General features: G+C 44.2%; 1 protein-coding gene and 1 long non-coding RNA gene across 3 annotated transcripts in view; one reads left to right on the plus strand and one right to left on the minus strand.

Moving 5' to 3' along the window:
• LOC120947175 (E3 ubiquitin-protein ligase MARCHF8-like) overlaps positions 1 to 26,168 on the minus strand; it is a 315,449-nt gene that overhangs the window by 210,659 nt on the left and 78,622 nt on the right. The window lies entirely within an intron of this gene.
• LOC120947176 lies at positions 22,108 to 23,783 on the plus strand. Its single transcript, XR_005750853.1, has 3 exons — positions 22,108 to 23,125; positions 23,340 to 23,562; positions 23,678 to 23,783. It is a non-coding gene; the product is annotated as an uncharacterized LOC120947176 (long non-coding RNA).

Raw genomic sequence — 26,168 nt, forward strand, 5'->3', positions numbered from 1 at the left:
TATTTAGAAAATAAAAAACAAACCTTTACAACCCCTTTAAGTACTGATTTAACTAATCAGTGGAAAGCTCGTTATTGGGAGGAAAGATGCTCGTTAGGTGTGAAAGTGCAAGTCTACCGAGGCCCAAAATCCCCCAAAGAAGCTCCTGACAGCTTTATGAATGGGCACAATGGAACTCTATGGAAATCTGGTGTCAGGCATGTCGGGCAACGCGCTTCAAAACGCTCAGGTATGGATGGTACCTAGAACTACAGCAATAGGCTGATCACAAAATAATATAGTATTATATATAATTTAGTAACGTACACTAAAGGAAAGAAATGTTAAATTAATCTTTAGGAAAAACACAATAATAATTTAAATGCACTTTCTTTTCTCAACAATAAAATGTTTGGGACAAGTTTTTACAAAGCAATCATTATACCTACTTTAGTACACCTGTTTTGTTGATCTTTTGTTCCTTTTCAAAATATATATTTTTAAAAAGCTGTCTTTGGCATGTTTCTATGACAACCAGTACAGTTTATGTTCCCTTTATCCCATTCATTAAGTACAATGAATGCTATTTTTGATAAAACATACCTTTTAGGGAACACTCTTACGTCTTGTCTTGTTTTCCAGACCCTGATATTAATAATGTCGGCAGGCGATTTGTGCAGTTATTATTTCTGTCTATTTTGGCGATGAATATTTCAGATGTTGTACTACAATAACAATTCCATAGGCAGGGCTGCCAGCAGGAATTATGGGGCCCCTTACACAGCTTCAGGCATGGGCCCATGGAGCAGAGAGGGGGGGGGGGGGGGTTGCTGCCGCCTCACATTGAGAAAAGCGGGGGGGTTGCAATGAATTGAGGGGGTTGCCCTGGGGACCTCCGGGCCCCTTACAAAACAAAAATGATTTTTTATATATATATATATATATATATATATATATATATATATAAAGAAATGATAAAAAAACGGGGGTAGCTATTCGTGACCCTGGGGACCTCAGGGCCCTTTAATAAAAATAAACAATATATATATATATATATATATATATATATATATATATATATATATATATATATATAAAAAAGGGGGGGGGGGTTGCCATCCAGGGCCCTGGGGACCTCTGGGCCCTTTAGTAATAATTATTTTAAAAAATGGCCCAGTACGGTCAGATACAAAATGGCCAAAAATAAAAAATAAGAAAGACACAGACTGCTGCACACCCTAAAGAGTTAACTACAAATGTTATTGAAGCTGTAAGCTATATCAAAAACATATATACAGTAGGGCATAAAAACTGGTCCCCTATAAATAGGTGGACCTACCCAGATCATTCCCCATTAACCACTTCCTTACTGGGCACTTAAACCCCCTTCCTGCCCAGAGGACTTTTTGCGATTCGGCACTGCGTCGCTTTAACTGACAATTGCGCAGTCGTGCGACGTGGCTCCCAAACTAAATTGACGTCCTTTTTTTCCCCACAAATAGAGCTTTCTTTTGGTGGTATTTGATCACCTCTGCGGTTTTTATTTTTTGCGCTATAAACAAAAATAGAGCGACAATTTTGAAAAAAAAAAAAAAATGTTTACTTGTTGCTATAATAAATAGCTTAATTTTTTTTTTTTTACGTTTTTTTTTATCCTCAGTCTAGGCCGATACGTATTCTACATATTTTTAGTAAAAAAAAAAAAAAAAAAAAATCGCAATAAGCGACTGGTTTGCGCAAAAGTTATAGCGCCTACAAAATAAGGGACAGAATTATTATTTTTTTTTTTTTTTTTACTAGAAATGGCGGCGATCTGCGATTTTTATTGGGACTGCGACGTTATGGCGGACACATCGGACACTTTTGACACATTTTTGGCGCCATTCACATTTATACTGCAATCAGTGCTATAAATATGCACTAATTACTGTATAAATTTTTTTTTTTACTAGAAATGGCGGCGATCTGCGATTTTTATTGGGACTGCGATGTTTGGGCGGACACATCGGACACTTTTGACACATTTTTGGCGCCATTCACATTTATACTGCAATCAGTGCTATAAATATGCACTAATTACTGTACAATTTTTTTTTTACTAGAAATGGCGGCGATCTGCGATTTTTATTGGGACTGCGACGTTATGGCGGACACATCGGACACTTTTGACACATTTTTGGCGCCATTCACATTTATACTGCAATCAGTGCTATAAATATGCACTAATTAGTAATTACTGTATAAATGTGACTGGCAGGGAAGGGGTTAACACTAGGGGGTGAGGAAGGGGTTAAATGTGTACCCTAATTAGTGTTCTAACTGTGGGGGAAGGGGGGGTGACTGGGGGGGTGACCGATCTGTGTCTCTATGTACAAGAGACACAGATCCGTCTCCTCTCTCCCCTGACAGCACCGCTGTCTGCGAGAGCCGGGAATGAGAGATGATCTCATATGTAAACATATGAGATCATCTCTCATTGGCCGCACAGATCGCCTAGGAAACGGCCGCTCCGATTGGCCGTTCACGGCGATCTGTGACTGGCTGTGTCCAAGGGACACGGCCAGCACAGCAGTTCCCCCCTGTGCGCTCGGGAGCGCGCGCGGGGAACGTGCAAAGGGGCGGCCGTAAAAAGACAGCCTGTTAGAGATTGGGAGCCGCGCTGAGGCCGTACAAAGTCGTACGGCCGTCAGCAAGTGGTTAAGGGGAATATGGGTTCAGATTAGGTTAAAGTGGGCTCGAATTTCAAATGTAGATCTTCTACTGTACGTTATAGGGATCATATAGAAATGGCAGTGTGTTCGCCAGTGAGCCAATGAGGAGAGAATGAGGGTGGGGGCGAAACGCAGCTCTCTGTGTCTTATGGAAGCATAGAGCAGCGGTTTGGGAGCAACCATGCATCGGTGCCCCCAGGGAAAGCTGCTTTCTCTGGGGGTACGGCTTGAGGGGGAGGAGCCAGGAGTGCCAACAGGGGACCCAAGAAGAAGAGAATCGGAGCTGCGGTGTGCAAAAAAACAAAAACAAATCTTGAGTATCACTTTAAAGAGGAAGTAAAGCCTCCTGACCAAAAAAAAACAAAACACACCCTGCAAGAAAAAGGCATAATGAGCCATCTCGTTCGCCTCCTCCGTCGCCGCCATTACTTCCGGAGTAACTTCTGGGTATCACAGCTCCGGGGGCTGTGATTAGCCGGAGCCGCAATGACGTCACTCCCGCGCGCGGGAACCGTCAATGACGGCACGATCGCCTTCACTAACGACACGCTCAGTGCGCCTGCGCCGCTACCTACACACGACCGTTTTTCACAATGAGAAAAAACGATGACATGAAAAACGACGAGAAAAAATAGAGCAGGTTCTAAATTTTTAATGGCCATTCTTCTCGTCTAAAAAAATGCTCTGGAACCTACACACGATCGTTTTTAATGACCAATTACAAAAAAATAGAAGTTTTCTCGTCATGAAAAACGGCCGTGTGTACGCGGCATTAGCCTTTAGAACCACTTCAAGTGCAAGAGAAATACAATTTTCACTTCCCTAGTAAAATCCGGGTGGGGATGCTGGTAAATGAACATTGTATGTGTAAATGCTGATTTGCAAGGTCAGATGTGGCAGGTTTGCCACGGGAAGTGTGTGGGAACAAGTGTGCCCTTTATGTGAAGCAATAGACGAATTTCTAATAAAACCAATGATGATTCACTCTCTGAAAGAAGCTTATAGTATAAAGAGGAAGGAGCCCAGCAGAAGTACTATGTTTGGTGTTAGAAATATAATGAATGTTACAAAGAGCTGGATTTCTGATTGAGGAAATGGAAATAAGAGAAGAAGAGTAAAATTGTGATGAATATGCCCCAAGCCTGAAAACATGGGCACTAAATGTGCTTTTCTTTTACTGCTCATGATGAATACGTGTCAAATAAACATTGCATTCATAAAAAGTGTGAATGACTTGAAGAATTAAAATAGTCAGAGACTTGCTCATGGTGAACAAGCTTTGTACTGCAAGGTGGATGGGTAGGCACGGGGATTGTACGTGGCAAGGTCTTTCAGGAGTGGGGACGGGTACCTGTCAAAAAAATGGTATCACCCCCGATCCTCCAAAAGGTGTCAAATGTGGCAGCGGAGGGGGGAGCAAGCAAATAAGCGGAGCTCCACTTTAACCACTTAAGACCCAGACCATTTTGTAGCTAAAGGACCAGGCCACTTTTTGCGATTCGGCACTGCGTCGCTTTAACTGACAATTGCGCGGTCGTGCTATGTGGCATCCAAACAAAATTGGAGTCCTTTTTTCCCCCCCATAAATAGAGCTTTCTTTTGGTGGTATTTGATCACCTCTGCGGTTTTTAGTTTTTATTTTAGAGCGACAATTATGAAAAAAATATAATATTCTTAACTTTTTGCTATAATAAATATCCCCCAAAAATAAAAAAAGAAATCCTCAGTTTAGGCCGATACGTATTCTTCTACATATTTTTGGTAAAAAAAAAAAAAAAAAATCGCAATAAGCGTTTATTGATCGGTTTGCACAAAAGTTATAGCATCTACAAAATAGGGGATAGTTTTTTTTTTACTAGGAATGGCGGCGATCTGCGATTTTATGGCGGACACATCAGACACTTTTGACACATTTTTGGGACCATTGTCATTTTTACGGCGATCAGTGCTATAAAAATGCACTGGTTACTGTGAAAATGACACTGGCAGTGAAGGGGTTAACCGCTAGATGGCACTGTAGGGGTTAGGTGTTCCCTAAGGCGTGATTCTTACTGTAGGGGGGCGTGGCTTGCTGTGACACGTCACTGATCCTTATCCCGATGACAGGGAACGCGATCAGTGACAGTGTCAGCTAGGCAGAACGGGGAGATGTTGTATTTACACCAACATCTCCCCGTTCTATGTCTCCGTGAGACGATCGCGAGTTTGCCCGCGGCGATCGAGGCGGGTGCGCGCACGCGCAACAACCGCTTCTTAAAAGGGGATGTACAGGTACGTCCTTTTGACTACCCATGCCATGCTGCAGACGTATATCTGCGTGCGGCGGGAGGCAAGCGGGTAAGTTAATCTGCCAAAAGGGGGTGTCCATATCATCCAGGTAGCGATATGGACAGCCCAAGAAGACCCCTTCTCCTCTGCAGTGAGGAAGATAGACTCAGGACCAGGCACATCAGGTGACCAAGGATTTACATATACGGAGGGGCTTTTAGCTTATAATTTTTCTTTACTGCTAAAAAAGCGATTATTATGGGGCAAAGGGTGGGGATTGATGCATTAAGACAGGGCTCGACAAATCCCGGGCGCCAGGTCGCCATGGCGACTAGAAATAGGCTCCTGGCGACTTGGCTTGGCTTTTTTTTTTGTGAGCTGGCGCCATCTGGTGGTGAGCCGTTGGTATTACAGGTTATTACCACCAGATGTGTAAGCTGGCGCCATCTGGTGGTGGCCGTTGGTATTACAAGTTAAGCATTACAAGTTAAACAGCAATTCTAATGTAATTTTTCACTATTTTCACTGCCATCTTCTTCCCTCTAATTAGAAGCCCCAAACATTATATATATATTTTATCCTAACACCCTAGAGAATAAAATGGCGATCGTTGCAATACTTTCTGTCATGCCGTATTTGCGCAGCAGTCTTACAAGCGCACTTTTTTGGGAAAAAATTACACTTTTTTTAATTAAAAAATAAGACAACAGTAAAGTTATCCTTAAGTTTTTTTTAATATTATGAAAGATAATGTTACACCGAGTAAATTCATACCCAACATGTCACGCTTCAAAATTGCGTCCGCTCGTGGAATGGCGACAAACTTTTACCCTTTAAAATCTCCATAGGCTACGTTTAAAAAATTCTACAGGTTGCATGTTTTGAGTTACAGAGGAGGTCTAGGGCTAGAATTATTGCTCTCACTCTACCAATCGCGGTGATACCTCACATGTGTGGTTTGAACACCGTTTACATATGCGGGCGCTGCTCACGTATGTGTTCGCCTCTGCGCGCAAGCTCGTCGGGACGGGGCGCGTTTTCTGGCTCCTAACTTTTTTAGCTGGCTCCTAGATTCCAAGCAAATTTGTCAAACCCTGCATTAAGAGCTTAAAAACTTAAAACCAAATGCATTACAGGGTTTTATAAAAAAAGTAACGTGAAAATAGCAAATGATAGTGTACTAAAGCTCAGACGTGACATGAGTCGCACAGAAATCGCATGACAATGAAAAACACATTGTTTTGAATGATGCCCATTCACATCGATTGTGGAAAAGGTTCCTGTACTACTGCAATTTTAGCACAATTTTGGCTTCATAAATAATGCAAACCACATCCTAGTTGCACTACATAAATCGCACTGAAAATCAGATCACAATTGGATAACAGCAGTGTGAACCTAGTCTACGTGCAACGCATGCGGCAATGCCTGCAGGAGCCAATGCAATGTCATACGCAGAAATCAAATGATACGTTGCATACATTTGTACAAGATCTGATTTTTTTTACAATTTAATATTGAACTATAAATTGCTGTCAGCACTTCACACAGACTGATTAATAAAGTACATCAGAACTTATTATTAACGATATGGAGCGGAAATTTGAAGACATTATTATTGTGGATAATTAGAAATGGCACTGGGGAAACAGTAAGCCCTGAAGTGCTAGTCTGACCTGGAAAGAACTTAATTAAAGACTTGCAAAACTGTAATGAATCGCAACAACTTCACATGGCTAAGGCAAATGTAATGCTGGCAAAGTTACATGAATGATTATTTTTATGTCAAAACATAAAGAGGCAAATTTATAAAAAATCTGCAGGACTGCATGTACCTTTATTCCATGCTGGCGAAATGAAATGCTACTAGGCTGTTTTCTCTCCAGGTTAGATGCTCTTTATTTATAACAGTGAGAATCAGTAAAATAACACATTATGGCCACTAGATGTAGCTGATGACCATAGGATATACACTATGGCCCGGATTCACATACATCGGCGCATATTTATGCCGGCGTAGCGTATCTTTTTTACGCTACGCCGATGCAGCGCAGAGAGGCAAGCACTGGATTCACAAAGCCAGTGCTGCCAAATCTGCGCTGGGTTTCTTAGACGCAAGTCGTCGTAAGTGGAAGTGGGCGTGAGTCATGCTAATGAGGCGCGACCCCATGCAAATGATGGACCGAGCGCCAGATAGATACGAATAACGAACGGCGCATGCGCCGTCCCGTGGACGCATCCCAGTGCGCATGCTCAGAATCACCTCGGAACGAATGCCTAAGATACGACGTAACCTACACCCAGCGATATTCACGTACAACCTAAACTACGACGGCTTATGTTCCCTGGTCCATACGTTTGCATGGGTTGTGCCTCATATATGGGGAATAACTTTACGCCGGACGTACGACTTACGCAAACCGCGTATATTATTTGCCGGGCGCAAGTACGTTCGTGAATCGGCGTATCTCCCTCATTTGCATATGTGCATAGAAAATCTATGGGAGCGCAACATGCGTCCGGCGTAAATATGCGCCCACGATACGCCGGCGTAGGCAAGTTACATCGGTCGGATGAAGCCTATTTTTAGGCGTATCTTAGTTTGTGGGTCGGCGCATAGATACGACGGCGCACATTTGTACTTACGACGGCGTATCTTGAGATACGTCGGCGTAAGTGCTTTGTGAATCCAGGCCTATATTACCAAAAGGATTAGGGCTGTTTATGGACCTTGCTTTGTGCACTGGTGCATAGTCATGTTGGAACAGGAAGGGGCCATCCCCAAACTGTTCAAACAAAGTTGAGAGCATAAAATTGTCCAAAATGCCTTGGTATGCTGATGCCTTAAAGTGGAGCTCCGCTGAAAAAAAAATATTAAAAGCCAGAAGCTACAAATACTGCAGCTGCTGACTTTTAATATTAGGACACTTACTTGTCATGGAGTCCAGCGCCATCCGCAGCAGAGGACGAGCGATCGCTTGTCACTCTGCTGCCCATGCTGCCCCCCCCTGCCATCCTCGGTAAGGGAACCAGGAAGTAAAGCGCTCCGGCTTCACTGCCCGGTTCCCTACGACACATGCGCGAGTCGCGCTACGCCTGCCGATTGGCTCCCGCCGTGTACTGGGAGCCGAATGTTCCCAAAACACAACGGGGGGGGGGGGTGACGGGAGGTGACGTCATGCCCGCAGTCTGCCCGAGACTGTGTGGCCGGAAGTGGGTGCAAATACCTGTCTTAGACAGGTATCTGCACCCCCCTCTCCCCTGAAAGGTGTCAAATGTGACACCGGAGGGGGAGGGTTGCGATAAGCGAGCTCCGCTTTAAGAGTTCCCTTCACTGTAACTAAGGGGCCAAGCCCAACCCCTGAAAAAAAAGAAAACCCACACCATAATCCCCCTCCACCAAATGATTTGGACCAGTGCACAAAACAAGGTCCATAAAGACATGGATGAGCAAGTTTGGGGTGGAGGAACTTGACTGGCCTGCACATAGTCCTGACCTCAACCCCACAGAACATTTTTGGGATGACTTGGAGCAGAAACTGCAAGCCAGACCTTCTCGTCCACATCAGTGCCTGACCTCACAAATGCACTTCTGGAAGAATAGTCAAACATTCCCATAGACACACTCCTAAATCTTGTGGGCAGCCTTCCCCAAAGAGTTTCAGCTGGTATAGCTGCAAAGGGTGGATCAACTCAATATTGGACCCTACTGACTAAGACTGGGATACCATTAAAGTTTATGTGCGTGTAAAGCCAGGTGTCCCAATACTTTTGGAAATATAGTGTACCCAATTACTCTGGCTGTCCGCTCCCTCTAGTGGCCATAATCCAGTAATTTCGGGATTCATATTATTCTTTTAAATGAAGAACATCCGATCTGGAGGGACAATAGCCTAGTAACATTCAATTTTGTCGGAGTTGCAATGTGCAGTTTTACAGGATAAATAGCTCTGCGATTTTTTTTTTTAATATATACACCCGTAAGTGCAAACGTTTCATCGCTTTATTTATTTTCGGGTGACAACACTTATTCACGTCTGTCCTGATTTAGACTATAAACACCTTGCTCTGTCTTCATCTCTACAACATGGGGGGGGGGGTTCCATAGTTCACAAAAAATAACTGGTGAGTGTGTGAGATTTCAATGCACTGCACAACAAGTTACAAGCACAATGGACTTCTGGATCAACTGGAATTCCATCTGGACTTAAAAAAAAAGTACTTAGCTTGAAGAAAAAAAAATGCAGGCGTTACATCCAAGGACTTTTATGAGCTGCAAAGTATTTTTATGCTCTTCAGTTTAAATACACTTTAAACTTCCCATAATTTTTCTTAAAAGGTGGACCTACACTTTAATACAGAGCCTTGCACACCTTTGTTCCTGCGTACACAGGCTTCCAGTAACCTCTGTCAGAGCTACAAGATCATCTGATGCTCCATGCAAACAAGTGGTGGCTCGCCCAGATTTATTCTAATTTAGTATAAACCTGGCCAAATAATGGTATTATCACTGTGCCAAGACCTACATGAAGGAATGCACATTTATGGTACAGAAAAAACACTGCTAATAAATGCTCTATAAGGGCATGAATAATTCTAATACACAGAGAAAAGTCCAAAAAAAAACTACGACAAAGTATTAAAAGGTCATTGTACCCAATGACCCATATAACATCTGTGCAGGAAAAAAAAGCGGTTTTGGAGGGTGTGTGGGGAGTTTATTCACATGATATATATGGAGGGCTCTAAACGGGAAGTTGCTTCAAAAAGGCATCCACCACCAAGAATCATGCATATCCGCCTATGATACCCATCACCCTATTAATGGGAACGTTTACCAGATGGCGTGGACCATATATTTCTAGAATGATCAAACAAGTATACAGATAAACCTCTGCAGGGTAGAATGGGCAGTCAAACCTCTGGACCTCGCTGGTGACTGGGAAATTCCTCCAATAGTGTCCAACCTGCGTTGGGATGTCCTGATCAACCAGGGCCAAACGGTGTGGATATATGGAAAAAAGCTCAAAATATTGTATAAACTTTCTTATTTAAAAGACAAAAAACAACTTACAATTGTTAAAAGAATCAAAAGCCTTGGTTAAATCAGTTTGCCGGCACCCGTACTTCCAGGGTCACGTGGAGCGTGATGATGTCAGTGCGTAGCTCCGCCCGACATGTTTCATCATACAAGACGTCTTCCAGGGGCATGAGCATGTGTAGAGCAGGGTGAAGCAGTACATCCCTGGATTTTAAACAGTATAGGCACTTCTTTTTCCATTTTTACATGGCTATACTTGCAAAAGGAACCAGCCTGAAGTGATCTAGTAGGACTTAATTTTCTGGCTAAAAGTACCACTTAAATGATAAAACTGATCCATAGCAGAATAAAGCCTTTAATTTTGCTGTGAAGGAATGTCATCAAAAAATTACCTTGGACTCATGGGTGTTTGTCACTGTCATTGTATCTTATGTATGTGAATCCAAAGCAGTGCAGTTCATCAATAGGAATGAACAGGGCCACACCATGGGCAGTAGGAAGAAGAATAGCCAGCTGGGTAATTTTCTTTGCAAAGGCTGTGTGGCGCTGGGCAAGGCCACACAGTGACGATCACTACAGTGCGAACAAAGATAAGTATTTTACCAGGTAGTCTGCTCTCAGTTGGGTGGGTGGGATTACTTAAAGCGGAGGTCCGGCGGTAAAAAAAATTTTTTTCTTAAAGTCAGCAGCTACAAACACTGTAGCTGCTGACTTTTAATAAGCACACTTACCGGTCTAGGTTGCCTGCGATGTCGGCCGCCCGAGGCCAATCCGTCCCTCAGACCGGGTCCTGGCGCCGCCATCCTCACTAAGAGAACTAGGCAGTGAAGTCTTGCGGCTTCACTGTCCGTTTCCTCTTGCGCGGTGCTTTGTATTCGAATGGGCGGCTGTCTCCTAGGACACACAAGGTCCCAGAAGATACAGCTTTCCCAGGAGGCAGCGAGAGGAGGAGACAAGAGAAGACCAATGCGGACGAGGAAGTGGCAGATTAGGACGTTGTGCCTAGCAACAGCAATTTCTGGTAAGTAACATTTTTAGCCTTTTTGGCTATTTTTTTTTTTTAGGGTGGACATCCGCTTTAAAAAGGGACACTATGCTAAAAGGTGAAGTTGTCCTTAAATGAACTTCCCATTACAGTCCCACAAATTTGCCAAGTCCTAATAAATGTTGTTCTTGAAATGACTCTATTTGTCAGATATACAGTATAGATTAATATATAAATGTACCAGGTGTATGAAAGCACCAGTTGAAAGCATGAGCGTTTAGGAACATAGGAAATTACACATTATTGGTAGTTTTAAAATTTACTCCATTTAATGGTTACTCAGGATGTCGCCATGTATCTCATTATAAAATGAGCCTACTTTCAGATGTGCTACATTACTAATTCCCATTTCCTCATCTACCCAATCACAGCACTAGCGCATGTTTTCCATGCATGATATAATGCAGCAATTTCGTATCGAGCACATTTTGAAAATACATCAAGGAAATGGTTTCTGAAACCCGGGCACCGTCCATTCCAAAATTTACAGCAATCATCCATTAATAACTTTGAAGCTCCGTTTATCCGTGATTACACCTCTGAGAGCCCAGTGTTCACTTCTAATGGCTTCACGCAGCGGAGCCCACTGACAGGGAGTAACTTGGTGAATCTTACTAAATAATTAACAGGTACTGAGGACAGTTATGTGTGATTAGACTACACAGAGAGAATACATACAGGACATAATACTTCACTTCCCCTGGGAAAGCTGCAATAAGAATGGAACACATTGATTACTGTGTGCAAGATTGTGCCTGTATGCAATTCACAAAAGATTTTTCTTCAATGCATATTAGTCTAAATGAAATGGTAAAAAAAAAATATTTTTGTTCGTTGCATTCTAATTTAACCACTTGCTTACTGGGCACTTAAATCCCCCTCCTCATTGAGTTTGGTGGTCTCAGCCCGGCTCCCGGTGGGTGTGCTATGCGAGGTAAGCCTGCGCTTAGTACACCCACCCCCCTCCCACAAAAACCACCACACTTACACGCACTCGAAATTGGGTTAACATGCACGCACTTTGACCACGCGGTCTGTAAAAAAGAGAGGCGAGGGAGTAATGGGGCTGGTTGAGCGGGCAAATCCTCTCACTCCCTTATAGGGAGTCCCTCTGCCCCGTTGGGCTTCAAAGCGGAGCAGGTAGGGCGGGCTGTGTGGGAGGACCCCCTCACACACCCGCCATTGCCACCCTGGGCATGGAGAAAGGTGGCCGATTGCCTCTGGGGGGAGGCCTGCCTACTCCCAACTCCTGCAGTCCGGCTCCTCTCTCGAGTACACGCACAAAAATACACTTTAAAAAAAAAAAAAAAAAAAAAAAAACCCCCTCCTGCCCAGACCAATTTTCAGCTTTCAGCGCTCTCATTCTTTGAATGACAATTGTGCGGTCATGTAACACTGTACCCAAATTAAATTTGTATTATTTTTTTCCCAAAAACAGAGCTTTCTTTTGGTGGTATTTGATCACCTCTGCGGTTTTTATTTTTTGCAAAAAAAAAAATACAAAACCGTTTGAGGCTGCACTGATGGGCACCGAAGGGCTGCACTGATGGGCACTGAGAGGCGACACAGAGGTGGCACTGAAAGGTATGGATAGGTGGCACTGATAGCTGGCAGTGATGGGTGCTGATCAGCACTGGTAGGCGACACTGACAGGCAGCACTGCTAGGTGGCACTGATTGGCACCACTGGTGGGCATTGGTAGGTGGCACTGTTTTGAACTGGTGGGCACTGGCAGGTGGCACACGTGCCTCTTCCACTTGGGACCGATGTCCCTGCACAAAAGCCGGTGACCGGCTTTTTTTTCTCCTCACGCTATGAGTGTAAAGAGAGAGAGAAAAAAAAAAAAGAAGATTAGCAAGCTTTTGTTTACATCACGTGATCAGCAGTCATTGGCTGACAGCTGATCACGTGATATGGGGCTGGGACCGGCCCCTAAGCCCCGTACACACGATTGGGCTGTTGCCTGGCCAAACTCACATCGGAATTCCATCGGAGTAAAAGAGACCATGTTTACTATCTAAACTCTGATGGAATTCCAATCGTGTGTATGGGGCTTTACTTGGATCTGTGATCACCCGAGTCTCAGTGATCACAGCGCGCGGAAAGGGGAGGACATCTATTGACGGCCTCCCGGCAAATTAGATCTGCGCTGTAGCCATCATTTGGCTATAGTGCGGATGGGAAGAGGTTAAAGTAAATATGTGGCCAGGCTACAGACATTCATGTGTTAATGCATTCTTAAAGCAGAACTTTGCCCTCTCAATTAACATGAATTATTTGTAGGGGAAAAGGGGAATAGCCGCTCCAGGTGGGAACCCAGATGAATATCCTCCGCTGCAGACAACTCAGGTGCGGGCAATGCACTTAGCAAAGCAGGAACAAAGATTGTCTCTGGACAGCCGCACTCTGAACAAATTGTAGCCTTTATTAAAAGAAGGTCAGCACAATAAAAAAAAAAACTTACTGACGCGTTTCGCACTGACTAAGCACTAGTTTCGGTGCGAAACGCGTCAACAGTCAGGTTTTATTTTATTTTGCTGTGACTTGTGGTGCTGTCCTTTTAATAAAGGCTACAATTTGTTCAGAGTGCGGCTGTCCAGAGACAATCTTTGTTAATGAATTATTTGTAATCCTTATGCTGTTAGCATTAGATAGATCAGAAAGTTTATCATATTTACGTGTTTTGAGCAGTTTTTTTTATTTTGTCAGTTACTTCCCGGTTTCCAGGGATAGGCAAATTAAGTCATACATCCCAGGAGTCTTCAGGAGAGGAGGCAGAGTTTTCTCAGCTAAATACACCCTCCTGCCTGCATGCCCAAGCTAAGGGCAGATGGATTCCAGAGAGTAAATGCTACTTAAGATGGCCAAGGCCAAAAAATGCTAGGAGGCAAGTTTTTTTTAAAGTGTTACGAAACCAATTTTTTTTTTTTACCTAATGCAAAGGTACAAAGGTAAAAACTTTTTCAGTTTCTCTGTGACCCCCTTCCCTTGTGTGAAGGGGAAGAGAGGGGAGAAGAGATCAGCACTGTGCACGGCTGACTCTATTCTCCCCTCTTCTTCTTTTCACAATAGCTCCCGCTGTTTTCAATCAAATGCAGTGAAGAGGAAGTTGGGGGCGGGCCTAAGTCCTCCTGTGTAAGTCTATGGAGCACAGGCCAGGAGCGAGCAGAAAACAAACTCTCCTCATAGCCAGTGGCTATGGTAGTTCTAAGAAGAAGTAGAGGAGGAGACAAACATCGCCACTGGGGACCCTAGAAGAGGAGGATTGGGGCCACTCTGTAATACCACTGCACAGAGCAGGCAAGTATAACATGTTTGTTATTTTAATAAAAACTTTTTTTTTTTACTTTAGTAACAATTTAACCACTTTAGCCCCGGAGGATACAAACAAGCATACACACACACACAAACAGTGTCAATGTGCCATTTATATCCACCTATTCCATTTATAGCCACCAACACACCACATTATAATGCACTGTGCGTGTTAGTGTTTCGTGTTGCCATTCACTGTAGTGCACCAAAAGAAATGTCTCTGTTGCCAGGCATTGCAGCACATGCTTTATACAAGTGTGCAGTGTTCTTGGACAAATAGTGCAGTTGCATCTTCTGGTTCATTGATAGCTCATTCAAATGAATGGAATGCCTTAAAGCGGGATTCCACCCGCAATTATTATTTTTTTTAAAGTCAGCAGCTACTAACAGTGTAGCTGCTGACATTTACTAAGGACACTTACCTTGTCCTACGTGCCCGCGCTGATGGCCCCCCCCGATGCCGATCCCACGATCGATGCAGGTCCCGCGCCGCCATTCACACTAGGGGAAACAGGCAGTGAAGCCTTACGGCTTCACTGCCCATTTCCTACTACGCCTGTGTGAGTCTCGTGCCGGCTTGTGAATGGGCGGCTGCTCTCTGAGAACACACACAGTTCCCAGAAAGCAGCGCGCCCCATTCACTAGGAGAAGAAGAAGAAGAAAACATTCCGCGGTGCCGAAGAGGCAGATTACGGACTTCCGCATAGCAACAGGTATTTCGGGTGAGTATAATTTTTTTTTTTTTTTCACTTTTATTTTATTTTATTTTTTTAATACTTTTGGCCAAATGTTGTTTTCCTGGGTGGAACTCCGCTTTAATGCAGGGGTGCGCAACCAGTGGTCCGAGGCCACATGAGGCCCACGGAGCCCTCTGATGTGCCCCGCGACCTCCTGCTCTGGGATGGCGGGTTGGCATAAGTCAATGCTTCGTGTATAGCGCCAAATCCTGTCACAGGCGGAGTGATACCAAATGCTCCGTGCCTGGGGCATCAACAGCTGGCGATACCTGAATGAAAAACTGTTATTAAAGTTAAGTTTATTACTAAAATTGCAGTGTGTGTGTGTATGTATATGTGGCCTGTGACCGGTTACCAAGTCGCTTAAGTGGCCCACGCTCTTCAAAAGGTTTGACACCCCTGCCTTAATGCAACACTAGTTAATGTTGTACATTACCGCACCACACTGGACCATAGAGAAGAATGGGAGTTTGTGCTTGCCAATTGACTGATCTAGTACAGCCAATCATTTCAGAACACCTTACCTGCATATATGTTTCCAGTAAGTGACTTATATAGTAAAGCTGAAGGATTAGCACCATCAGCCATGAAACAAGCAATTTTAGAAGGATACTGGTATTGGCGGAGCGGGTATTTTATGCATGACAGTCCTAAAAAGGAATAAAATAAATCCCAATTCAAAAAAATGCAAAACGTGGGACAAGTTCCACTGGCAAGCTGCCATCCTCTACGCCTTTTCAGATTTCTATATTATAGTCTGAGTGCTAGCTATATTGACCTTTTGTTTAGATTCTCGGAATTGTGGGCAGTATGCCAGTTCAGAGAAAGAGTTTGAAGACGGTTAGTTTTATTACTTGGAAACAAATATGCTGTGGGGAGGTAAAGAAAAGCAGTTTCCATCCAAGTCTTCCTATCCAGGTATTTTCTTTGTAATAGATTACCGTTGATCCTCCACAATCAATAGAAACTGTTACATAACCTAAAAAGGTCCGGAAGCTGTTTACAGTTGAAAATATTCAACATTAAATACTGTATTTACTCTAGTATAAGCCGAGGTTTTCAGCCCTTTTTTTGCCCCTTTCAGCTTATACTCGAGTTAGTGTCCGTTTCTGCCAGTGGTGCCCGTAGAAAAGATTGCTGCGGGCCGACAGTGCAACTGCACATTCGCCGTTCCAAAGTCCGCCGGGCTCCGGCGAACTCGTACAAGCTCGGCTGGGTGCCGTGGGCGGGGGCATGCCCAGTGATGTAATGTCGCCACCTGGCGCCATTTTTAAATAGCCGGCGCTTATTCCTGGTGGCGCCTTGCCACAGTAGGGGTTCGGGGAGGTCGATGAGGCCTGTGCCTGGCCTGGATAGGATTCTGGAACGGAGCAGTGACGGACAATCCATCCAGGTCAGTCAGATGTGTATAAATTAACCTGAACTGAGCCAAGTATGGAGGAGGAGGAGCGACAGAGACAGACCCCCTCCTGTACCATGTCCGCACATGCCTCTGACCCCTGTGCCATGTCCTCACATGCCTCTGACCCCTGTACCATGTCCGCACATGCCTCTGACCCCTGTACCATGTCCGCACATGCCTCCGACTTACCGTATTTATCGGCGTATACCGTGCACTTTTTTGCCCTGAAAATCAGGGCAAAATTGTGGGTGCGCGGTATACGCCGATACCCGCTTTCCCGCGCCGAGTTTGAATACTGCAGCGACATATACCGAGCGCAGTACACTCGTGTATTGTCGGGCAGTCTCGGGTCCTCTCGCGCTGACGTCCTGGACGTACAGGACGTCAGCGCGAGAGTTGCCGAGCCTGCCCGACGATACACGAGTGTACTGCGCTCTGTATATGTCGGCGCAGTATTCAAACTCGGCGCGGGAAACGAGCGGGGAGGACGCGAGGACGCCGCCAGACCCGACGAAGAGGACACCCGAAGCCGCAGACGGACGCCGGACCCGACGAGGCCGCCGATGGACGCCGCGCAAGACACCAAAACTGTAAGTACAAAAAAACTTTTTTCCACAGGAATTCGGGGCAACTTTAGGGGTGCGCGCTATACGCGGGAGCGCGCTATACCCCGATAAATACGGTATATTGCAGAGGAATAGAGGGGATAAGTCTGACCAGGTCTAATAGTGGATGCTGGTTGCTTAGAACACTAAAGCTATTTACCGTACCAGTAGCTGCTGCATTTCTCACCCTAGGCTTATACTCAAGTGTGGTAAAATTAGGTGCCTCAGGTTATATTCAGGTCGGCTTAACTCTTGCTGTCATCCAGGACAATCCATTTGCATTATTAAACAGTTTTACCATTATCAAAAATACCATAAGAGCGTCACAAAGAGAACTGGTCATTTCTCATGGCCTTTACCTTTTGGGGAATTTATATTCTTGTTAAATAATTTTTATTGTAAATATAGCAAAGGTAGTGAGTATTACAAATGCCCCTAGTCCGCCCGTGCTGGGGCTCGACTGACAACATAAAAAACCATGAATGGACATAACAGCATAGATAAAAGGAGGGAAGGCCTTCTTCTCAAAGAGGCACATTTAACTTAAAACAGACATACATGTAGTTTTGGAAAAAAAACATAATTGCCAATAAAGCCAGGACATGTGACAATGACCCCTCAGTAGGTAGTCCTGGACACCAATAGGCAGCTAAAGAGCTGAAAAACCCATCGAAGGAGAGAGAGGAAAGCAAGATAGGAGGAAGTAAGGCGAGGAGGAAATGGATGGGGCTAGGGACCAGGGGGTCGCCAGACATCAATTAAAGTCGACCTACGCTTGCCAAGGGAAGATCAGGGAAGACTGCAGGTTCAGAGGAAGAAGGCATCCCTTCGAAGCGCGTCAGATGGCAGTGGCCCCTGAGCCCTCCCTTGTTACCATCCGGAGTCTGTCGTCAGACCAATCGCGGTCATCTGGAGATCATTTGTATCACAAGTCTTTTCTCCACGTTTGTGAGTAGTTTTTTTACTTAATTTTTAATAAAAACATGTCCAAGGATAATGCACAAGACTGGTGCACCCTTTTTTCATTTTTTCTCTTAAGGCCAACGTCAACCATGGTTCCCAGATCTTAACCACTTCCCTACCGCCCCATTGTTATATGACTGCAGCAAGAACCCTCTTGGCCACCATCATTTGACGACTTTTTCGGTGCGCACCCCCCCCCCCCCCACAACATCACTCAGGAGCCGATGCGTGTGTCTGGTGGCCGCTTTGTCCGCCGAACACCCGCGATTGCCTGTCACACAGCATGGACATGGATCTGTGTGTGTAAACACACAGATCCACGTCCTGACAGGTGAGAGGAGACCGATCCGTGTGTTCCCAGTACAGAGGAACACCGATTGGTCTCCTCCCCTTGTGAGTCCCCTCCCCCCACAGTTAGAATCACTCCCTAGGATACACATTTAACCCCTTGATCGCCCCCTAGTGTTAACCCTTCCCTGTCAGTCACATTTACACAGTAATCAGTGCATTTTTATAGCACTGTATAAATGTGAATGGTCCCAAAATAGTGTCAAAAGTGTCCGATATGTCCACCGCAATGTCACAGTTATGATAAAAAAAAAAAAACGCAGATCGGCGCCATTACTAGTAAAAAGAAAAACAATAAAAATGCCATTCATTTATCCCCTATATTATAGGTGCTATAACTTTTGCGCAAACCAATCAATATACGCTTATTGTGATTTTTTTAACAAACATTATAGAAAAAAGTAAAAAAAATGTTTTTAAAATTGTCGCTTTTTTTGTTTATAGTGCAAAAAAAAAAACGCAGAGATGATCGAATACCACAAAAAAAAAAAAAAAAGCTCTATTTGTGGGGGGAAAAATTATCAAAATTTCATATGGATACAGTGTTGCATGACCGTGCAAATTGTCATTCAAAATGTTACAGCACTGAAAGCTGAAAATTGGCCTGGGCAGGAAGGGGGTGAAAATGCCCTCTATTGAAGTGGTTAAGGAATTTAGCGTGCGTGTCGTGAAGAACACTAGACATTTGTTCATTAACCACTTAACGACCCGCTCATGTACATATACGTCGGTTTTTTAAAGATGGATATCTCGGTAACGGCAGCAGCTGCTGCCACAACCGAGGTATCCATCTTTAGCATGAGCGGTCCTGTAAATGATAACGGTGGTCTCCGCGGCGCCGTCGGTAGCGGCGGAGGCGATCGGGTCCTTCAGCCTGCTGTGTGGGGATGCGAATGAGGGCAAGATGGCCCCCACCCGTCCCCATAGCCTAGCAGGGCGGAAGAGACGTCAAAACGTCAGCTCCGCCCATGCGTCTTAAAGGCACATTTTTTTTTTACCCCAGATCTCATATTTAAGAGGACCTGTCATGCTTTTTTCTATTACATGGGATGTTTACATAAGCTGCCAATATCCTTTGGAATTCCGGAACATGGAATTTGGAATTCCGGAACATGGAATTTGGAATTCAGGAACATGGAATTTGGAACTCCGGAACACGGAATTTGAAACACGGAAATCCGGAACAAGGAATTTGGAACTCCTGAACACGGAACTCCGAAACACGGAACAAGGAATTTGGAACTCCAAAACACGGAACTCCGGAACTCCGAAACGCGGAACTCCGAAACGCGGAACTCCGAAACGCGGAACTCCGAAACGCGGAACGTGGAACTCTGAACACGGAACAAGGAATTTGGAACTCCTGAACACGGAACTCCGAAACACGGAACCCCGAAACACGGAACCCCGAAACACCCGAAACACGGAACCCCGGAACTCCGAAACACGGAACTCCAAAACACGGAATTTGGAACTCCGAAACACGGAACTCCGAAACACGGAACTCCGAAACACGGAACTCCGAAACACGGAACTCCGAAACACGGAATTTGGAACCCCGAAACACGGAACCCCGAAACACGGAACTCCGAAACACGGAACTCCGAAACACGGAATTTGGAACCCCGAAACACGGAACCCCGAAACACGGAACCCCGAAACCCCCGAAACACGGAACTCTGAAACACGGAACGTGGAACTCTGAACACGGAATTTGAAACACGGAAATCCGGAACAAGGAATTTGGAACTCCTGAACACGGAACTCCGAAACACGGAACTCCGAAACACGGAACTCCGAAACACGGAACTCCGAAACACGGAATTTGGAACTCCGAAACACGGAACCCCGAAACACGGAACCCCGAAACCCCCGAAACACGGAACTCCAAAACACGGAACTCCAAAACACGGAACCCCAAAACACGGAACCCCAAAACACGGAACTCCAAAACAAGGAATTTGGAACTCCAAAACACGGAACTCCGAAACCCCGAAACACGGAACTCCGAAACTCCGAAACACGGAACCCCGAAACTCCGAAACACGGAACTCCGAAACACGGAACTCCGAAACAAGGAATTTGGAACTCCGAAACACGGAACTCCAGAACACGGAACTCCAGAACACGGAACTCCAGAACACGGAACTCCAGAACACGGAACTCCAGAACACGGAACTCCAGAACACGGAATTTGGAACTCCAGAAAACGGAATTTGGAACACGGAACTCCGGAACACGGAATATAGAACTCCAGAACACGGAACTCCAAAACTTGGAACATGGAACAAAGAATTTGGAACTCCGGAACACGGAATTTGGAACTCCGGAACACAGAATTTGGAGTGTGTTTTTGGTGCATTTAGGTGCGTTCCGGTGCGTTTTACAGCATTCCAGTACAGTCCAGTGCAGGCAAAATGCAGCATGTTCTACTGGTGTGAACTGGCCCTTAGATCAAGTATGTTCTTCACTGGACACCAAGCAATGTGTCCGAATCCCAAATGAGCACAGACTAGGGGGAGGGGCAACGTAATTGTGAAGAATACCTACTAAATGTGCAAAGCAAAATCAAAACTTTCTGCAAAAGCCGGGCTACAGAGAAAGAAGATGTTAAGATTCCAAACATGCCAGTTTTTCTAATAGTCAAATATGGAAGTGTTAGAGATCAGAGGCAATTTCCACCCTTTCAGGCTATCCATTGGGAAGGAATAAATTGACTAATCCATCTCATCAAATTAGCACTGGTAGGATTACAGACCATTAAGAATTAAAGTGCAAGAAAGACCATTAACTCACTGGAGCTACTTTTCCATTATATTAGTGTTTTAAACAATGCAAATATATTCAGGATAGAAGTTGAATGCAATATAAAAGCTCTGCCATTTACTGTATATAGCTAATGTATTTGCACAGCTCTGTACACTAGGGGTGGTTCAAAAAGGGGGCCAGTTTGAGCGCATTATGAATTACTTACCTGAGATCGAAGCCCTTGCAGTGGTCCTCGATCTCCCCCTCTGGCGGCGACATCTCTCCTGGAGAGACTTCCGGGTATCGCGGGCTCCGGCGCTGCGATTGGCTAGAGCTGCGATTACATCACGTCTAACTGAAGCAACGGCACGACGTGTCACGATGACTTCGGCACATGCAGACACAGGGGATATCTCCTAAACCGTGTATCGCTAAGATCGGTGAGTCGGAGACAGGATCCGCCGGCCCCGGGTTGTGATCATAGAGATTTCCGGAGGACTAGATGGTCGCCAGAGTCTCTATGATCGGAGGCCGGGCGTGATGTTATGACGTCACGCCCGGCCTCTGCATTCAAAAAAAACGGCGCCGCTTCGGCTGTGAAGCAGTGATTTTTTTTTTTTTAGGCTTCCCAGCCTAGTGGTGAGATTTTTGACCCCATATCTCACTGTAAAGAGGTCCTGTCATGCCATATTCCTATTACAAGGGATGTTTACATTCCTTGTAATAGGAATAAATGTCAAAATAAAAAAAATATATAAATTAATTAACAATAATTTTTTTTTTTTTTTAAGTGCCCCTGTCCCCGTGTGCTCGCATACGAAAGTCCCGCCCACATATGAAAACAGTGTTCAAACCACACACGTGATGTGTCGCCACGAACGTTGGAGCCAATTCTAGCCCTAGACCTCCTTTGTCTGAGAGAAATCACTAGCATATTCTTATATATTCCTTTATAGCTAAATACACATTTCATTGTGTATAACTTACTACTAGTGTTTATTAAAACTTTTTGTTTGTGTCTTCAAAGCTCTGAACTATTCCACCTAATAAGCGGAGGTTTCCTTGATGCGGGGGTAGGTTGGACTTTGCACAACCTTGGTGTGGCCAATCACTGGTCCCAATACAGGGGGCGTGTTCTCTTTAACGCCTCCCGTCCCATCATCAACATCAGATGGGATGCGCGCGCACATCCGGCCACCTTATCATCCTTGGCCGGTCTGAGACTGTCAACACATGTCTCCCCCCTATGCGCTCCAGCCTACATCATCACGCTGGAGCGCACTGGATGCGCGCGCAAGTAACTTGGGACGCGTGGACCGGATATGATGCCAGGGGTCATGTTTGACTCTTATCATTTCCGGTGGAGATGTCGTTCTTAAGGCCAGCGCTGACACAATGTATGTCAGACGCTGACTTGGACGGCGTGAGGGAAGATATCACAGTACACGTGGAAGTTTGCTTCAGTCAGCTCTCTGGTGTTACAACACAAATAAGGTAATTACTTTCTAGTTCATCTCTTTAGGTTTTAATCCTCTATGTAGGCTTTCCTGGTCATGGGCATGAACTTAATCTACTCATTACTCTGTCTATTTTTAGAATCGGAACCTAAATAGATATAACGGCCCTTGGACCATTCTGACAGTATTGCCTTTAAGTATAATGCCACTGGGATAGCATATCCCCCTAGGACATCAGCTTATAGCACTATATACTCCATGTTATTAACCATCTAAGGTAAACTCTCTTCCTTTTCAATTACATTCTTTTCTAATAGACGGGCACTACGCTGCAATGCAACAGTTACTTATTATTTTTTAAAAAATAAATTGAATTCATTTATATACTTATATGCATACATATTTTGTATTTTACTTACTTATAGAATATATTATGAATTCAGTATGAACTACACTGGACTCTATTGACAGCTTTAACCCTATATCTAAACTTCACTACTACTGAGGTAATACTCTCTAGTTTTTTTTTATATATATTTGTTAGACTGTATCCATACTTATTCAAGGCTTAGATACTTACTCGGTCTATGTCCATTTAAAAACAAGATACTTATTTTAATTTAACAAAAATGTCTATAAATATATATGGATACCTCCTTAATCTGCTGTATCATTATCATTCTTTCTTCTCCTTTTATATCTTTATTTTTAATTCCTTAGGAGAGAATTAGATACAACGTACAAATACCTGTATCTCTTCCTCCTCAATTGTGGTGACCCCCTCTATACATCTCATTGTCCGCACCTGTTAAAATCAAGTGGATCTGGCTTCCACTGATTGAAAGTGCAGCAGTCAATGCCTTCCGCCCGCATCGGGTTCGCCTCCGCTACTTTCTTGGCAGCTTGTTCTGCCATGGTTTTTGAGCTTTTTAAACACATATTGGTAAGCGCACTATATATTTTAGTATCTGTATCTGTGTTGAACACTCATTTACAAAGTTTAAATATATTACATTGATCATACCTGTATTAATGATTAACTCTTATGTCGTACACAGACCATTACATGTAAATAAGGAACAGAAGTATCATGCAAGCCCTGATGAAGCACATCTAAGTGCGAAACTAGTTGGCAATATCGCATCTACTTTTCTTCTAATTATAACCTTCATTTCCTTTTTTGTATAAATCATGTAAATTTGGTCGTGATCATGTATATTTCATTTTTTGCTAACTTATTTTATGAAATGTGAAACTTTATATCTATTTAATTAAATTATTTTTGATATCTAAAAACCTTGTGTTTTGTGCGCCTACCTTCGATACTAAGAGCAACACACCTCACGTAAAAATCCCTATATTTGGAGAGGAGATTTTCCTCCTCCCCTTATATAAGCTAAACCCTTTTATTTTTTACAATTTTGATGGGATTGTGAGTGACTGTTGCTCAAGAGGAAGTCATTCATTCACCTACATACTTGTTTCTCTGTCTCCTTTGTAACTCAAAACATGTAACCAGTAAAAAAAAAATTAAAGCGTCGCCTATGGGGATTTTTAAGCACCGAAGAATTGGGCTAACTTTACTTTTTTTTTTTTTTTTTAAAGCATGAAAATTGTGTCTTTGAAAAATTGCTGCGCAAATACCGTACAAGATAAAAAAAGTTGCAACGACTGCCATTGTATTCTCCTGGGCAGGGGTCCTCAAACTACGGCCCGCATCCGGCCCACCAGTGTGATTTACCCGGCCAGCGGACTGCCCCTTTAACATTGCAGCAATTCCCCTCCCCTCTGCTACCTTTATCACACAAGGCGAAAAATATGACAGGTCCGGACAAAGGCGAGACCTTTTGAGTTAAGAAGCGGGCGATTGGTTACTAGGCAGCGGGACAGTCCCCGCAATCAATCACTTGCCTTTCACTTGCAAAGTCCTGGCCTTTGTCCGGACCTATCCTGCTTCACATCTTGTGTGGTTAAGATAGCAGAGGGGAGGGGGGGTGCTGTGACATTATAGAAGGGGCGGCAGTGTAATATCGATGGGGGGGGGATCTGTTATGGGGATCTATTATGGGTGGAGTCTGTGATGGGGGATCTGTTATGGAAGAATCTGTTATGGGGATCTGTGATGGGGAGTCTGTTATCGTAAGTCTGTTATGGGGTATCTGTGATTTGGGGGGGGGACTATGATGGGGGAGTCGATTATGGGGGGGGCTTTGTGATGGAGAGGAGTTTGTGTTGGGGGGGCTTTGTGATAAGGGGGTCTGTGATGGGGGATCATTTATGAGGGGCTTTGTGATGGATGACCTGATATGGAGGCCTTTTTTGGGAGGGGTTCTGTGATGGGGAGGGGATCTGTGATGAGGGGAGTCTGTGAAATACTAATAAGTTTATGTTTATTAAAATTGTTTTTTATTTTATATATTAAATAGTTTTTTTTTCAGGTTTTTTTCTTTGCACTACAAATAAGTTGTGTGCATAGGGATTTGTTCATATATTTTTATAGTCTGGCCCCCCCAACAGTCTGAGGGACCGTGAACTGGCCCCCTGTTTAAAAAGTTTGAGGACCCCTGCTCTAGGGTCTCTGCTAAAAAAACATATAGAGGGCCAGATTCTCGTCCAGCGGCGTATCTTTGCGGCGGCGTAACGTATCCCATTTACGTTACGCCTCCGCAACTTAGACGGGCAAGTGCTGTATTCTCAAAGCACTTGCGCCGTAAGTTGCGGCGGCGTAGCGTAAATCAGCCGGCGTAAGCCCGCCTAATTCAAATTTGGAACAGGGGGGCGTGTTTTATGTAAATGTTCTGTGACCCGCCGTGATTGACGTTTTTCACGAACGGCACATGCGCCGTCTGTGGAAATCTCCCAGTGTGCATTGCTCCAAATACGCCGCAAGGACGTATAGGTTTTGATGTGAATGTAAATTACGTCCAGCCCCATTCACAGACGAGTTACGCAAACGACGTAAAATTTTCACATTTCATCCCGGGAACGACGGCCATACTTAACATTGGTACGCCGCACTTACGCCACCATATAGCAGGGGTAACTATACGGTAAGGTATGTTGTGAAGCTACCAGAGAAATGTTTAGGAAATAAACATTTTTTGTGTGCCTATCAGCTAGAAACCCAAAACATATAAACAGGCAAAAGTAAAAAAATATATAATATAGCAGCTAAACCACTTGTGCAACGCAGTTAAGGAACAAGGAAATTCAACCAATGATGTTTTTTTCAAGTGAATCAACGTTAAGACATAGTTGGCTGTATTCTGGACACAGATATTATTCTGGCACTGGCCTCAGTTAGACCTTTACAGCCTCCGCTATGCGACCTTTCTTAATTGTGCCTAGCTGGCGAGCATGTAGTTATAACAGATCTATCATTCCTGATGAATCGCCACTAATTTAATGCAGAATAAATGATCCAATAGTATAACATCTGTCAGTCATCCACAACACTGCTTACATTTTAATAAATTGAACTTTGAGTAATGTTACAGTAACCCCTGGAGAGGAGCGCCAGGCTAGAGAGCAGGTAACTCCTGGGAAAAA

This window comes from Rana temporaria, chromosome 8 (genome assembly GCF_905171775.1).
Source record: "Rana temporaria chromosome 8, aRanTem1.1, whole genome shotgun sequence".
NCBI classification, from domain to species: Eukaryota; Metazoa; Chordata; class Amphibia; order Anura; family Ranidae; genus Rana; species Rana temporaria.